The following is a 15,778-nucleotide window of genomic DNA, read 5'->3' as shown; positions in this document are numbered from 1 at the left end:
ATTTAAGTAAATTGAAAACCTTCTGCAAAGAATTCACCCTTCTAATTAAGAACATTCATAATTTATAGGAGATCAAAATATCAATGTTAACAGAAGTTTGACAAAATATATGCCAGCCCTCATGGATGGCTTTAAGAGGTTCAAGACTTCAGGGGAGGGAATACCTACAGATGTGGTAGAAGCAGCATGAAAACTGGAGCAGAGCCTAAAGATGGGACTGAACTGCTGCCATTTCCAGCTCCAACTTGAATCTCTTATAGATGAACAAAGAAAATTGCTTCTTGATTTGAAACTACTCCTGGTGAAGATGCGATGAACATTGTTAAAATAAGAATAAAGAATTTAGAATATCTCACAAACTTAGTTGATAAAGTAGCAACAGTGTTGGAAAGGATTGACTCTAATTTTGCAAGGTTCTACCATGGGTAAAATGCTATCAAACATCATGGCATGCTACAGAGAAGTCTTTCATGAAAGGAAGAACCCCGCTCTGTGGGGGCTGGTGTCGAGGGTGCCTTGTGAGGCCAGAGTGTAGGTCGGGGAGGGATGGAGCGCTGAGCTGTTAATGTCTGCTGGGCTGCCTGTCTCCATACCTGTTACTGCTGCCACTTCATTGTTGACACCTTCCTGGGCAGGGAAAGCCATGAGATTTGAAGGCCTGAAGATGAGGGGGAAAGTGCTTCTGGAGGAGTCAGTAGTCTAGATTCGTAGTGGATTCCATTGTGGAGAAGTGGGAAATAAAGTTGAAGTCAGCATCTGTCTGGATTTCTGAAGAAAGACCTAGTAATAAACATGACTGAATTCTTGCTTATATTTGCTCCTGGAGAGAAAAATCTGTCAGCAAACATGGGAGAAACTACATGTGGCAACTACGAAGAACAATAATCTTGCTGTCACCTCCAAGTTCAACATTCCTGACTTAAGAGTTGGCACACTGAACATCTTGGTTGGCCTGTCAGATGAACTGGCTAAAGTGGATGCATTTGTAGAAGGAGTGATTAAGAAAGTGGCTCAATACATGGCTGATGTATTGGAGGATAATAAAGATAAATTTCAGGAGTATCTGCTGGCCAATGGAGTTGACTTGCTTGCTTATATAGCAAGATTCCAATGGGATATGGCCAAGTATCCAATCATGCAAGTCCTGAAAAATATTTCTGAAATAATTGCTAAGAGAATAACTCAGATTGATAATGTCCTGAAATCTCAAGCATCTGCATTCAATAACCTGAAAAGGAACCTTCAGAACTTGGAGTGAAAGAATGCAGGGTTTGCTAACTAGAAGTCTGGCAGGAATTGTGAAGAAGGATGACTTTGTTCTTGATTCAGAGTATCTTGTCACATTACTGGTGGCAGTTCCCAAGTTAAAACACAATGCCTGGATTAAGCAGTATGAAACACTAGCTGAAATAGTTGTTCCAAGGTCTAGCCATGTGCTTTCAGAGGACCAAGGCAGTTACCTTTGTAATGTCACCTTGTTCAGCAAGGCAGTTGATGACTTCAGACATAAAGCAAGGGAAAACAAATTCCTTGTTCATGGCTTTCAGTATAATGAAGAGGAGATGAAAGCAGATAAAGAAGAAATGAGCAGGTTTTCCACGGATCACTTGTGCGGTGGCTGGAAGTGAATTTCAGTGAGGCATTTATTGAGTGGATTTGTGTGAAAGCATTAAGGGTTTTTGTTTAGTCTGTTCTGAGGTATGGTTTGCCCGTGAATTTCTTTTTTTTGAGTTGGAGTCTCACTCTGTCGCCCAGACTGGAGTGCAGTAGCCACTCCCGGCCACCGCAGCCTCGACCTGCTGGGCTCCGGCAATCCCTCCGCCTCAGCCTTCTGAGTAGCCGGAATTATAGGTGCGCGCTACCACGCCCGGCTGATTTTTTGATATATTGTAGAGATGAGGTCTCGCTGCCCAGGCGGGTCTCGAACCCGCGGGCTCAGGCAATCCACTCACCTCAACCTCCCAAAGGCACGGGATTACAGGCTGAGCCACCAAGCCCGGCTTGCCCGTGAATTTCTAAGCAATGCTACTTCAGTCCAGTAAGAAAACAATGAAGAAACTGAGAGAAGTATTATATGAGTTGTATAAACATCTAGACGGCACTGCGGCCACTATCATTGATGCGCCTATGGATATTCCAGGTTTAAACCAGGGCCGACAGGAATACTACCCCTATGTGTACTATGAGACTGACTGCAACTTGCTGGAATTCAAGTAAAGCTGAGATACTCCCCAGACAGTCCTTGTGTTGGTGTCTGCCACCACGTGGGCAGCAGCCAGTAGTCCTTTTGCCTCTGTGCTAGCCCTGCCTGTCTTTCGCCTCTTTCCTGGATGAATTCTCCCATAGTGGTTCATAGTACTAAAAATTCAGAGATTATTTTTTAAATAGAATTGTTTATTTAAAGAGTTCTTTTCCTTATTGATATCACGGTATGCATTAATCTCATTTGTTACTATTAGGCACAAAAGCCCTGTTTACAAGGGCATGGTGTAGACATACTATTTTGTTCATTAGCTTTAGTAGACATAACTGTAATAGTTATTGAATTGTGATGTAAAGAAGTGTGACAATATTCAGGTATGGGTTTTCTGAATGTTTCAAATTACAATCTATGAGCACTGTCGACACCCACAGAAGAAAATAAAATTACCTGTGCAAAGGTGTATTGTGGTGTGTGTAACTTTGGAAGATTACAGTTCACTTTGAGGGTTTAATAAATTATGTCATACCTAACTTGCTATGTGACTTTCAGGATTTTTTTATATGCTGAGGTGGGATCATTTGTGTCATCTTATTCTCATATATTTCATTGTGCCAAATTTGAGTCAGAGCACGAATTTGAAGATTATTTTTGAACATATGATGGTTACTTACATTTGAACAGGAGAATGATAGACCTCTTGAATTATTAAGAAGTAGGGTTAGTTGTGAATAAAGTTTAGCAAAACTGTGCAGCCATTAAAAAAAAAAGAATGGAAGAACCAAGGAATGTGGCAAAACTTATTGTTGCCTTGTTTTAGGAAATTGCCACCATCACTCTAATTTTGTTAACAGCCACCACTTTGATGAGACAGCAATCATCAACATTGAGACAAGGTCCTCCACCAGCAAAGATTACAACTCTCTGAAGGCTCTGATAATCGTCAGCATTTTTCAGCAATAGGATATTTTTAAGATATGCACATTGCTATTTTTGATATAATGCTATTAGATACTTAATCGATATGGTACTATGTAAACATAACTTTAATATGTTAAAGTGTTTAATATTGCACAGCGAAACCAAAAAATTGGTGTGGCTTGCTTTTTAGTGATATTTGCTTTATAGTAGTGGTATGGAATCAAATCTGAAATATGTCAAAAGTATGACTTTATTTACAAAAGTGTGAGCAGATAAAAGCAGAGGCTTGAAATGTGCACACAGGAATGACTTGATCTCTGGTTCTCTGATCATCACCATGACAATAACTTTCTCAGGTAGTTGATGCACCTTCTGTCTGGGCCCCAAATGAATACCTTGGAAGAACTCTGAACCCAACACATAAGAAGGATGCAAAATTGGTCAAAATGGCAGCCAGAATCAGAGCCATTCAGCTGAGCCTGGTCTAGATCAATCCAACTGCTAATAATCAACATACAGACCCATTATCCTGGGAATAAACGCTTGTTGACTACTACTGAGTTTGAGGGAGGTTTGTTTACGTAGAATTACTGTGGCAATTGCTGACTGATCTAACAATTGATCTTAAAAAGTAAAACAAAGCACCTCTTTCTTTCTATACCCAGTCTGAGGTTCATTCCAAAGTCTTTTCCAATCTTCAGTCACCCTAGATGCGAGCTCTGTTCTTGTATGAAGGCGCTGGTAAAGGCCAAAACTTGACTTGGGATAGAATTCTCTCTCCACTTTTGACTCATGCAATCTTGCACAAGACATTTGCTTTCTTCATATGTAAATCAAGATAATAAATCCATACTCATAGTCGAAATTAAGTAAAATGGTGAATTCATTCAATCAGCTCTTCTTTGGTATAGTCATGAAACCAATACTAAGTTATTACTATGAGCCAGACATCATGGTAGTAATCAAAGAATTAAGGACAATTAAGACAAATGCTTACCCTTAAGAATTTAACATTCCAGTGAGAAAAGCATTTTGTATATGTTAAAGCCAGGGCATTATTGTCATTGTTGGTCTTCCTTCCCTCCAACTCCTCCTCCTTTTTCTCCTCATTCTATTTCTCCTCCTTCCTCTCCCTTCCTGTCAGTCATAAATGATCTTTCCATAGCTCCTGTCCTATTTTCCTCTAACCCATCAATCCACCACTGGCTTACTATAACAATTAACATCTGCCAAATCCCATCTTCACATTCTCTACATGAAATAAAATATAGTACCCCCTATGAATTGAAGAAGAAGCATTTAACTTCAGGAAGACCCCCCAAAGCCCACTAAGCTCTGCAGACATGCATAGGAACCTTTCAATAGAAAGGGATTAATTATTCTTAGATCTATTCAAAATTCACTTTAATTTTTACTCATAAAATGCACCTTAGGGTATATATGCCTTGGTACCAACATACACTACAACACAATGCATTACATGCAATTCCAAATTTTAAAAAAATCACTGAAATGGTCTGACTACTATTGTTGCTGTAATCCTCCAAAACCCCATCTAACTAGTCATCTTTTCTCCAGGATGAAAGCATTTCTTTAAATGCTTGTGGCCCTGACTAGTTCTCTTTTCCAGACTCAGTCATTATTCAAAGTGTAACTCCAGGGAGTGTTTTTAGAGCCTAGTCTTCCCATCACTTGCCATGCTATTGGAGCTGTTGGCTTGCTTCTCTGCCTCTTTACATCTTCTTTTCCCCTTGTATTATTTCCCTGGACCAGAGAAAATGTTCATTTTGTTGGGCTGCCTCTAATAGTAAAAAATAATGCTAAGTGTGCATAGCTTGCCCTGTTCTGGAACAATTCACTGACAGCCCAACTGACAGAATATTGGCGTTGAAACTTTCCTCAGGGACACATCAACACCACCCCAAGAGCTGCCAGGAGGGCTGTTGCATTGTGATAAAATTCTTTTTCCCTCCAACATCAAAATTGATAATGTCTCCATGGAGCCCTCTTAAATCTGTCTTAAGAAGGAGCCTCTGGTCCAGTACCAAAGTTCATTCAAGAGCCACTGGGAAGGTCATTCATTCAGGTCCCTCACTGCTCTTAAAGACTCCCTTATCATGAAGGTACTTTCATATAGAACGAATGATTAGACAATAATGGGCACTTAGTGCCATCATGCTTTCAAAGATGACAACCAAGAAAGCGAAATTTGTGGCCACACTCAATGAAAGGATGGGGCACTCACTGGTCAGGCGGGGCCCATCCAGGAATTGCAGTGTGTTTTTTGTCATTCCAGTCATCACGTATACCAAAATATGATGCCCAACATTTGGGCATAGGATCCGAACAGTAAGACCCAAACTGGGTGCTGGCCTTGAGAGCGCATGGTGGGGAAGCTCAGAGAGGCACAGAAATGGAATTAGTGACTCAATGAGCACCTCGAGTCAGGAAAAGGAAACACTCCTTGTGCAAGGCAACAAGAACATAAAAGGTCAGAGTCTGAAGGGGAGGGTACACAAGCAGAAAAACCCAAACAAACAAATAAACAAAGAGGAGGAGAGAAGGTTGTAGGGGTACAGAGAAAGCAGAGATGGAATGCAATGTGTGCTTAAAATTAGGTGGTTTAGAGCAATCCTGTACTCAGACTGTTCCATTTCCACTAAAGCTTGGTGTGCAGGGTCCTCACTAGTCAAAAGTAGAGGGCCTGAACCGGCAGGCTCTGATAATACTCCATGCCTTAGTTCTGTAACTTAAACAAGTAGGTTCAATGTAAGACTCAGACCCCTCTGCTTCCTCATTATCCAAACACATGGTAAAACTTTGGAGGATTCCCAGAAGGATTGCTGGGTCATATGCAAGATCAATTTTTATATCTTTTAGGCCCAGAGGAACTCGAAGCATTCTATAAAAAAGATGCCTATGCACACATGTTTATTGCAACAATATTTACAATAGCAAAAACATGGAACCAATCCGTGCTGCCCACTGAAAGTAGACTGGATTTTTTAAAATGTGGTACACATACATGATGGAATATTATGCACCCATAAAGAAGGGCAAAATTTTGAACTTTGCAGCAACTTGGATGGATTTAGAGTCTGTAATACTCAATGATCTATCACAGAAACAAAGAACTGAGTACCACATGTTCTCACTTATAAGTGGACCCTGAACAATTATCATAATACTACAAGAAAGGGATTGGCAGTAGTGGGAAATGGCCAGGGGAGGAAAGGGAGGCACACTTTATCAATAAGGGTACCTTATCTCAAACCAGGCCAAGTGGGGTCCAAACATTACCTGTACAATGACCATTTGTATACCTAACCCTGAATTGTACCCCATATCTTTAAAATTAAAAAAAAAAAAAAAACTTTGGAGGATTGACTTATCTGTCAATACCTTACAGCATTATAGTTAGAAGAGAACTTAGATATAATTTGGATTATTCTTGAGTCTTTAGGGTGATTTCTCTAAACCAACCAAGATTCATGCTTCATATTAAATATGAGGTAATTAGTACACAAGTCAAAACAGAGAAGTTATGGCCCCAAGAGCTATATAGTCAGGGCCTTATCTCTTCTTACCATCAAGTCTCTGAGTCTTGATTTAATTTAATCTCATTGCTCAGATAATAGCATTTTCAAGATGGATATCATCATTTATTCTTACCTTTATCTCCTAGCAGCCTTTCCTATGCTTAGTACATAGTAGGAGTTTTAGAAAGATTTGTGGCATGGATGAAAGACTCGGGTTCAGATCCTTGGCTTCCAAAGAGCTGACAAGGTCAATTAAAAACCACAATTGGACTAGACCATACCAGGCATGAAAATCTTCACCATAAAGTTTCCACCACTGGAAAACTGAAACCAGTCTGGCTCTTATTAGGAGGGAATGTGGTTTATATTTCAAAAACACTGCATGGATATAAGCTGTGGTGAATAAGCAGGTGGGCAAACAAGGAGCAAATACTTCTTGGGTAAATCAAATGCACATTCTGAAGAAAAACCATTAGCAAGTTGTTTCTATAAAATTAGATTAATGAAAAAAGTTTATAAGATCACCTCGATGCTGCTCACATGCAGAATGAAGTCTGGACCCAAGGAAATCAGCTTTATGGCCTGAGCTGACCTTCAGATCCCATGTGATTTAGACCCTCAGGTTGGGAGGGTGCAGTTTGTAAGCGAGCTAAGCTGGAGCTTTTTGATTTTGTGACCAGGGGACCTTTCTTCATAGTCAGGTCATTTCTGGTTGCCACATGGTGCAGGGAATAGATGTTATAAAGAACACTAGCTGACCCACATGCAGACTTCTTTGTGAAAATTAGAAAAGGTACCCACTCTTGATGGGTTCAGCCCAGTGTTGGGATACATGGTCTGGCCAACAGGATACCAGCTGGATTTTAGTCCCCACTTACCTACCTGGTCTGCTATACTTGCAAGGGCCTCAACTTACAAGGCCCAAGATTGGTGGCCTTGATGATGTGGTTGGGAATTCCCAGATTTTGTCCTGAGAAGTCAAGGAGATGGAGAGAGAAGAGTATGTTCCCTTGGTTTCTGGGGTTCTCATTTCTGGTGTTTTCAGGATATAATGGAAGAATCTAAGTTTGTTTGACCAAATTAGAAATACTTAACATGGGTTCCTCAGATTCTAAAACAGATAGGCTTCTTTAGGGCATCTTTAAATCTTCCAAAATTTAGATAGCTTTTAAAAGCTTGTTAATATAAATATTTTTCTGGAAAAGGATCTCACATGTTTCACCAGAGTCTCAAGGGATCAGTAACCCCCCAAAGTTTAAAATTACTGGTCTGAGTAACTATAGTAATTTAAGAAAAAAATCAGTAAACAAGAAAGAGAAGAAAAAAAAGAATCTGACAGGGATTTAGTCTCCATTTCATTTCCATTGTCATGGTCCAATGAGCATAACATAAACATAAATCACTTTGCAAACATGTTCAAGGAAACTTGCTCTCTTTACCTGCCTGAAATATAACTCTTGGCTACTCTAATGAACATATAATCAAATTAATAGATCTTAAAAGTCCTTGAACACATAACAAAAGCCTTTTAAATTGCAATCCTTTAGAAAAGCTGACAAAAAACCATGTGCCCTCAGTGACAAATGGAAGCCCATTTTCTGATGGCTAGGGGCTCCTGTTTGGAGTCAAGTTTATTTCCTCTCTGCTATTAATTAACTGAGGGTTAGGAGACAGGGAGGCTTAGGCAGTTAGTTAATTTTTCATATACAAAATGGAGCTAGGTAAAAAATCTACCCACCTCACAAGTTTGTTTCAAGGGAAAAATGTAATAGCACAGGAGAAGTACTTTGTACAATCCTTGACACATAGTGAGAACTCTAATGTAAGTTGTTCAATATTTTTATTTTTATTATTGGAAAAATTGACCTAACAGGAGCAGATTTGAGGCTTTAAAATTTCTGGTGTCATTTTCTTTTTCCTTCTGCTGCTTTCTTCGGGGCTAGTCTCATTTTATGTAATTTCAAAATCAAATGTCAAAATTTCTAAGATAAGAAAGACAGCCCCTGTGCTACACTTTTGAGCTCTGTTAAAGTTAATTTAACTTTTAAACAAATTTGATGTTATTAATCATGTACAGTGAATGGGATTCAGAAGAACAGACTTTGACAAATAGGTAGAAAGACTTAAGATCAGTTGGTGGAAAGAATATATCCATTGGGTGAAATGATGCAAGGTCAGAAGCAATTTTATTCCTAATGAATTTGGCTTTAGGGCCAATTTTGAACTCTGTAGGTTTTGGAAATACTTTTGCATTTAGAAAGGAGCAGTCAGTACATTGAGGACTGAATGACTAGAGAACATAATCGCTGTCCCTCTAGTCTCAGCTGACTTTCTTGTGTGGACCATGCACTTTCAATATTCAGGGAGATTTGTAAACCTATTTTATAGTCAAGAGATTGTACCTGGGTCCTGGGTACATTTATCTGGAAAGGGTTTGGTATATAATACAGCTGAACTGTGTGGGGTAGGTTAGAACTTACAATAATAATTTGCCACTTGGGGCCAACAAGCAGGAAGATAGTTGTTCTTTTTTTATTAGAAAATATAGTTTTCTATTTAGTATATTTAGAAAGTAAATCAGAAAGAGAGAGAGAAAGAGGAGATTCGCCTCTCCAAGGTAGGGGAGGAGGCCAAAGCTTAAGAAAACATGAAAGGTAGTTGTTCTTAATTTAGGCTGCACATCACAACCAACCAATAAACATTCATGGCCTTGACCCAAGGGAAAGTCTGCATAGAAAGCCTGGGTGGAGACCTGGGACATCTCCGGAAGTAAGAGAGAAAAATATTATTTTACTAGGGCAATATGATGAAAATAAAATTTTCATATCTTTTGAAGAATAACCAATAAACATACACTCATATGCATCAGTGGCAATGCATGGTTTTGTGTAACTAACAACATGAGGTGGAGAAAACAGGAATATGATCACCTAGGATCACAGAATAGGACTCAAGATTTGAATGCAGTGATAAAAGGGGACACCTATTCAACAGAAACAGAGGTATACAAAGAGAGGTAGAAGAGTGTCAGTCTCCTTTGTTTCCTTCTCATGCAATTTCTATACTATTCTCCTCACTTATTTTAGGGAAGGATTTCTTCCTAACCCAACTCTGAAGCAAATGGAAGGTACAATGTTGTCTCCCTACCCAAAGTTATTGGTGTAAGGGTGGACACCTATCTCAGGATGGGCCAATCATAATATCTGAGACTCCAGGTCACAGTGATTGGCCCAGAGCTGTGCTGTTCAGTATGGCAGCACTGGCCACATAAAGTGGTCAGAACACATACTTCGTGCCTTTTGAGAGTCTTTTTCAGGAATTGTTGAAACAGGGCTGGAAAATAGATGCCCCTTTCCTCAAAGATGTCAAAGATGGGAAGATGAGATGTAGTTAAAAGTTGAGTTCTCCAGAAAGTGGATTCTGAGATGAGATTAGCTTTGTGCAAATTTTTTAGGTAACTCTTTTGGGATCAATAATTGTGGAAGAAAAGAGAAGGAAGGGAGACTGAGTAGTGAGCAATATTGGGCTGAAATGTCTTCTCAGTGAAAACTTTGGCTGGCCACATGGGGAGCTCAAAATGAGGTAGGCTAAGAGACCAAGCTTTTGTTCTCTACACTGACCAGCCATTGGATATAGGCTGCCCTAAAGAGTGGGCATGAACTTGGGCTAAGGCACTGCCTTTAGTCAAGGCAATTCAAGAAGATGGTTGACAGTTGGGCATCTGGAGAGATGAATATTTTAGTCCTGAACGTGATACGTCACAGAATTCACTGCAGAGTCTCAGTACTACTGAAAGAGTAAGGAATGAAACCAACAGAGAGTTCTGATGGCACAATTCTCTACATGCTTGCACTTCCTGTGGCTTGTTTACAAAAGTCAATTGGGTTCTTTTTGTCTCTAACTTAGTTCATATTGGGTTTTCTTCTTCTTCTACTGAAAGAATCACATTAAATACAAATAAAAAGTGTGAATATACGTGGTCAGAGTTGTCATTACAAGAATGTCAGAGTTTGAATTAGAGCAATGAACAAATGTTAAATTTCTTGTTAAACTTGTCAAGAGTAGAAGTGAAATCAGGAACATGATGGTCCAAGTTTATGAGGATAATGCCATGAAGAAAATGGCACTGCACAAATGGATTCAATGTTTTTGGGTTTTTTTTTTGTTTTGTTGTTGTTGTTGTTGTTGTTGTTTTGAGGGGACAGAAAGCATCACTGATGAAGAGAGGTCAGGACAACCAGTAGCAAGCAGAACTGACAAAAACATTGCAAAAATTTGTCAAATTGTTCATCAACATCGTCAGCTGACTGTGAGAAGCATGGAAGACCAAATAAACAACAAAAGAGAAATAGTTAGAAAAGTCTTAACTGAAAATCTTGACATGAGAAAGGTGTTGCAAAAATGGTCCCAAAGAAGTTCTTGCATCATGACAATGCACCAACTCACACAACACTGTCTGTGAGAGAATTTTTAGCCAATAAACAAACAACTGTATTGGAATACCCTTTTTGCTCAACTGATTTGGTCTCAGTTACTTTTCCCTTTACCTAAAGATAAAGGAAATATTGAAGGGAAGATATTTTGATGACATTTAGGACATCCAAAGTAAAAATGGCCATTCCAGAAAGAGTTCCAAAATGGCTTTGATGAGTGGACTGGTTCCAAAATGGCTTTGATGAGTGGACTGGCATCAGTGCATTGCTTCCCAAGGGGAGTACTTTGAAGGTGACCATAGTGACACTCTGTAATGAGGTATGTTGCACTTTTCCTAAAGTGAGTCCATGAACACATAAGGGGGTAAGAATTTATTCATTAAAAATTGTGCATGTATTCTTACATGTTTAAACTTTAGTCACCTTCAAAGTAATCTCCCTTTGATACGATACACCTATTGAGACACTTTTCTCACTGCTCAATATGGTTTTTGAACTTGTCAATTTTGATGCCTTTTAATGCTTCTACCATTTTTGTTTCACTTTTTCCACATTGGCAAAATGTTATGCCTTGAGGACTTTTTTCATCTGAAGAAACAAATGAACAAAAAAAGCCACTCAGGGCGAGATCAGGTGAAGAGGGAGGGTGGGGCATAGGGTCATGACATTTTTGGTAAACACTCAGCATGATGTAGGCAGGTGTACTTGTAATCATCCATCATGAAATTGGCAAACATGCTGAAAGAATCTCAAAAAAAAATTAGTGAAGCTGAACACAGTTTCTCACAATGCTAGCTGGGTACACTGAAGTGAATGGTTTCCTAAAAACTTACCTAGCAGGAGAATCCTGTACTACAAGGGGCCTGCCCTCCAAAAGACAATTCTGGTTTTTTGGTTCCTCCATCAGGACCAAAGTATGAAATCAACCTAGATGTCTATCACTGTATGAATGGATAACTAAAGTGTGGTATAGATACACAATGGAATAGTATTCATCCATAGAAAAGAATGAAATCCTGTCATTTGCAGTCACATGGATAAAACTGCAGGGCATTGTGTTAAGTGAAATAAACCAGGCACAGAAAGACAAATATCCCATGTTCTGACTCATAAGTAGGAGTTAAAACAGTGGATCTCGTGGACTTTGAGAATAGAATGACAGTTACCAAAAGCTAAGAAGGAGTAATAAACAGAATCTGGTTAATGGGTACTAACATAAATTTATAGAAGGGATAAGCTATCATTCGACAGAACAGAAGGGTGACTATAGTTAGCAACAACATAGTATATATTTCAAAATAGCTAGAAGATTTGAAATGTTCCCAACATAAAGAAATGATAGGGACTTCCGGCAAGATGACGACGGGGCAACCCGCTCTGTGAAAACCTCTGCAAAGGAGAACTGCAGTGGGTTTCTGACTCTCACCCGGGGGGCTACGGACCCCAACATCGCAGCCTGCTCTTCATATGGAGCTCGGCCATTGCCAGTGCTGGGGCATCGCAGTGGTCTGGACAGTCACTGCAGAACAGATGCCGCTGCCGCAGCCGCCGCAGCCACTGCCACCGCCGCCAGTAGCACATTGCACCACCCAGGCCGGAGGTGATCCACAACTTTAGTCCTTGAAGCCCCTTCAGGGAAGATCTGCTGAGATCACTGCCACCTCTCCTGCGACCGAGATGTCCTGCCCGCCATAAGTCTCTGGCTGTCTGCCCTGAGGCAGGCAGCCATCTTTCTATCTTCATCCTCTGCCGTCCCTGCCCAGCCCCACCCCCCTCTGGGGCAAGCAGCTGAGATAGTACCACCTGCTGGTGATTCAAGGTAACAACACCGAAGCAGGAGATACAAGCTTGATAAAGACATAGGCCAGAGTGGTGAACAGAGCGTGATCTGAACTGTCCTTCACAGCAGACCAGGGGCGACTGACCCTAACTGCAAACTAATTTACCAACTTGAAAAGAAAACTAGAAATCAGACCTGAAAGGACATTGGACTTAAACGAAATGTCTCAGAGTGTGCTTCATTGATTCTGTTAGTTTAATGACTTAATTCTATTCCTACTGTATTGTTCCTGTTTTTCTTTTTTCCTCTTCCTTTTCTTCTCTCTGTAAACCATATCTTTGTATAGAGGAACAGCACACTAATAAGGTGGTTGGATAGCTGGTATGTTAGCATCACTATATGTTTTCTTTTTTTGTTGTATGAGAGGTGGATCGTCTGTAGCTGTAGTCTATTGTTTTTATCTGTTTCAGTATAGGCCTATCTCTATTTGTTGGCACACTCGTTTGTTTCCTCCCTTACTCCTCTATCTCTCCACCCCCCTCTTCAACCCACTGTCTGCTCCATTCTCTCTCCTCTGCTAACCACATTTTGTTTCAGGAAGTAGACCTACAGCCCCACTGCATGGACAGATTCCAAGGCAGTGGGAAGTGGGTTCCAGATTATCCATACACCTGTCAGCGAATACCAGGACCTGCAGATAGATTTTGAATCACAGCTTCCCCCTTAAGTAAATCTCAAAACTGCAAAAAGGACCACCCTCAACCTACAGTGCAACTCCAGAATTGAACAAAGTAAGAGGGCATACATAAAAAATAGGAGATTGAACAAACAGAAGTAAAACCAATCCCTTTACCCCTGAATAACAGAATTAAAGAAGATGGTGATGTGGAGGGAAGGAAAAAGTAGGGAGGGGGAAAAACCGCACAAATGAAGAAAAACCAAAAGAAGAATATAGGTCTCACACAGACCTCTGGGAGATCAGACACTGAGAAAACAGATTCCGGAACACAAACAACGAAGAGCCCCCAGAATGACTGGTTACATGCAACAAACCCAGACATCAAGACATTAATGGAGAGAATTAAAAAAAATTGAGGAGAGACAAGAGGAAAAATAGGAAGGAGCTGATGTCAGAAATGACAGCAGTAAAGAATACTGTGATGGAAATGAATAACAGACTAATAAGCATGGAAAGAAGAATCAGCCAAGCCGAAGAAAGAATCTCAGAGCTCGAAGACCAAAACACAGAACTAACCCAAACTGTCAAAAGTATAGAAAAGAAGCTCAAAAAGACAGAACAAAACCTGCAAAAGATGAATGATCACTTCAAGAGACCAGACCTAAGAGTAATTGGGCTTCCTGAGGCAGAGAAAGAAACAGAAGCCACACTGGAACAAACATTTCATGAAATCATTCAAGAAAACTTCCCTCATCTCATCAAGGATGAAAAAATTCAAACACAAGAGATTCAGAGAACCCCTGTAAGACAACAAATGAGAAGACCAACTCCCAGACACATAATAATTCGCCTAAACAAAGTAGCTATAAAAGGAAAAATCCTAAAGGCAGCAAGAGAAAAAGGTCAGACTACCTACCAGGGAAAACCAATTAGAATAGCAGCAGATTTATCCACAGAAACCCTTCAGTCTAGGAGAACCTGGAGCCCTATCTTCAAAGTTCTAAACGATAAACAATTTCAACCAAGAATAACCTACCCAGCCAAATTAAGCTTCATTAGTGAGGGAGAATTGAAATCTTTTCCAGATATCCAATCCCTAAGAACCTATGCTGCCACCAGACCACCTCTACAAGAAACACTTAAGAAAGTACTGAACACAGAAGAAAAAGAAAAAAGAACAACAACATTCTTCACAAGAGTACAGGCAAAAGATTAAAAACACACATGAACCAACTCCAAAACCCAAAGAAAGACAACAAACAAACAGGAACAACTCTGTAAGAACCTTATGACAGGGATCAACTCTTGCATTTCAATTATTAGCCTAAATGTGAATGGACTAAATGTACCACTGAAAAGACATAGAATGGAAAAATGGATAAAATATCATCAGGCAACAATGTATTGCCTTCAGGAGACTCACCTCACTAGAAAGGACATCCACAGACTCAAAGTAAGAGAATGGGAAACAAACTTTCAGGCGAACGGAATACAAAAGAAAGGAGGAATAGCGATCTTAATTTCAGACAAAATGCCCTTCAAGCTATTAAAAATCAAAAAAGATACAGAAGGCCACTACATAATGATAAAAGGCTCAATCTATCAACAAGAAATATCTATCCTAAACATATATGCACCCAACATAGGTGCGCCAACTTTCATAAAGCAACTTCGAGGAAAACTAAAGAAAGATATTGACTCTAACACCATCATAACTGGGGAATTTAATACCCCACTCACAACCCTAGACAGATCATCAGGACAAAAAATCAGCAAGGAGATCCAGAACCTCAATGTGACTTTGGACCAAATGGACTTAATTGATACCTACAGAACACTCCATCCAAAGACCACAGAATACACATTCTACTCATCACCACATGGATGATTGACCATATTCTAAGATCGACCACATACTCGGCCATAAATCAAGCATAAGCAAATTTAAAAGGACCGAAATTCTACCATGTACCTTCTCGGACCACAGTGGAATAAAAATATACATTGACACCAAAAAAGTCCCCCCCCCCCCAAACCCACAAAGACATGGACACTAAACAGCATGATACTAAACAACTCCTGGGTCAATGATGAAATCAAAACAGAGATCAAAAGATACCTGTAAACAAATGAAAATGAAGAAACATCTTACCAGAATCTCTGGGATGCCCTGAAAGCTGTAGTAGAAGGGAATTTATATCCCTACAACACACATGAAGAAAATGG

The 15,778-nt window shown here is 39.8% G+C and overlaps 1 pseudogene; it reads left to right on the top strand.

Annotated features, from left to right (window-relative positions):
- Positions 1–792: 792 nt before the first annotated feature.
- LOC103263658 lies at positions 793–2,217 on the top strand (annotated as a pseudogene).
- Positions 2,218–15,778: the final 13,561 nt, after the last annotated feature.

The sequence above is a fragment of the Carlito syrichta genome, unplaced genomic scaffold (genome assembly GCF_000164805.1).
Source record: "Carlito syrichta isolate Samal-C Ts95f unplaced genomic scaffold, Tarsius_syrichta-2.0.1 Scaffold305204, whole genome shotgun sequence".
Lineage (NCBI taxonomy): Eukaryota > Metazoa > Chordata > Mammalia > Primates > Tarsiidae > Carlito > Carlito syrichta.
The sequence above is the reverse complement of the archived record's forward strand: the minus strand, read 5'-3'. Positions and strand labels throughout refer to the sequence as shown.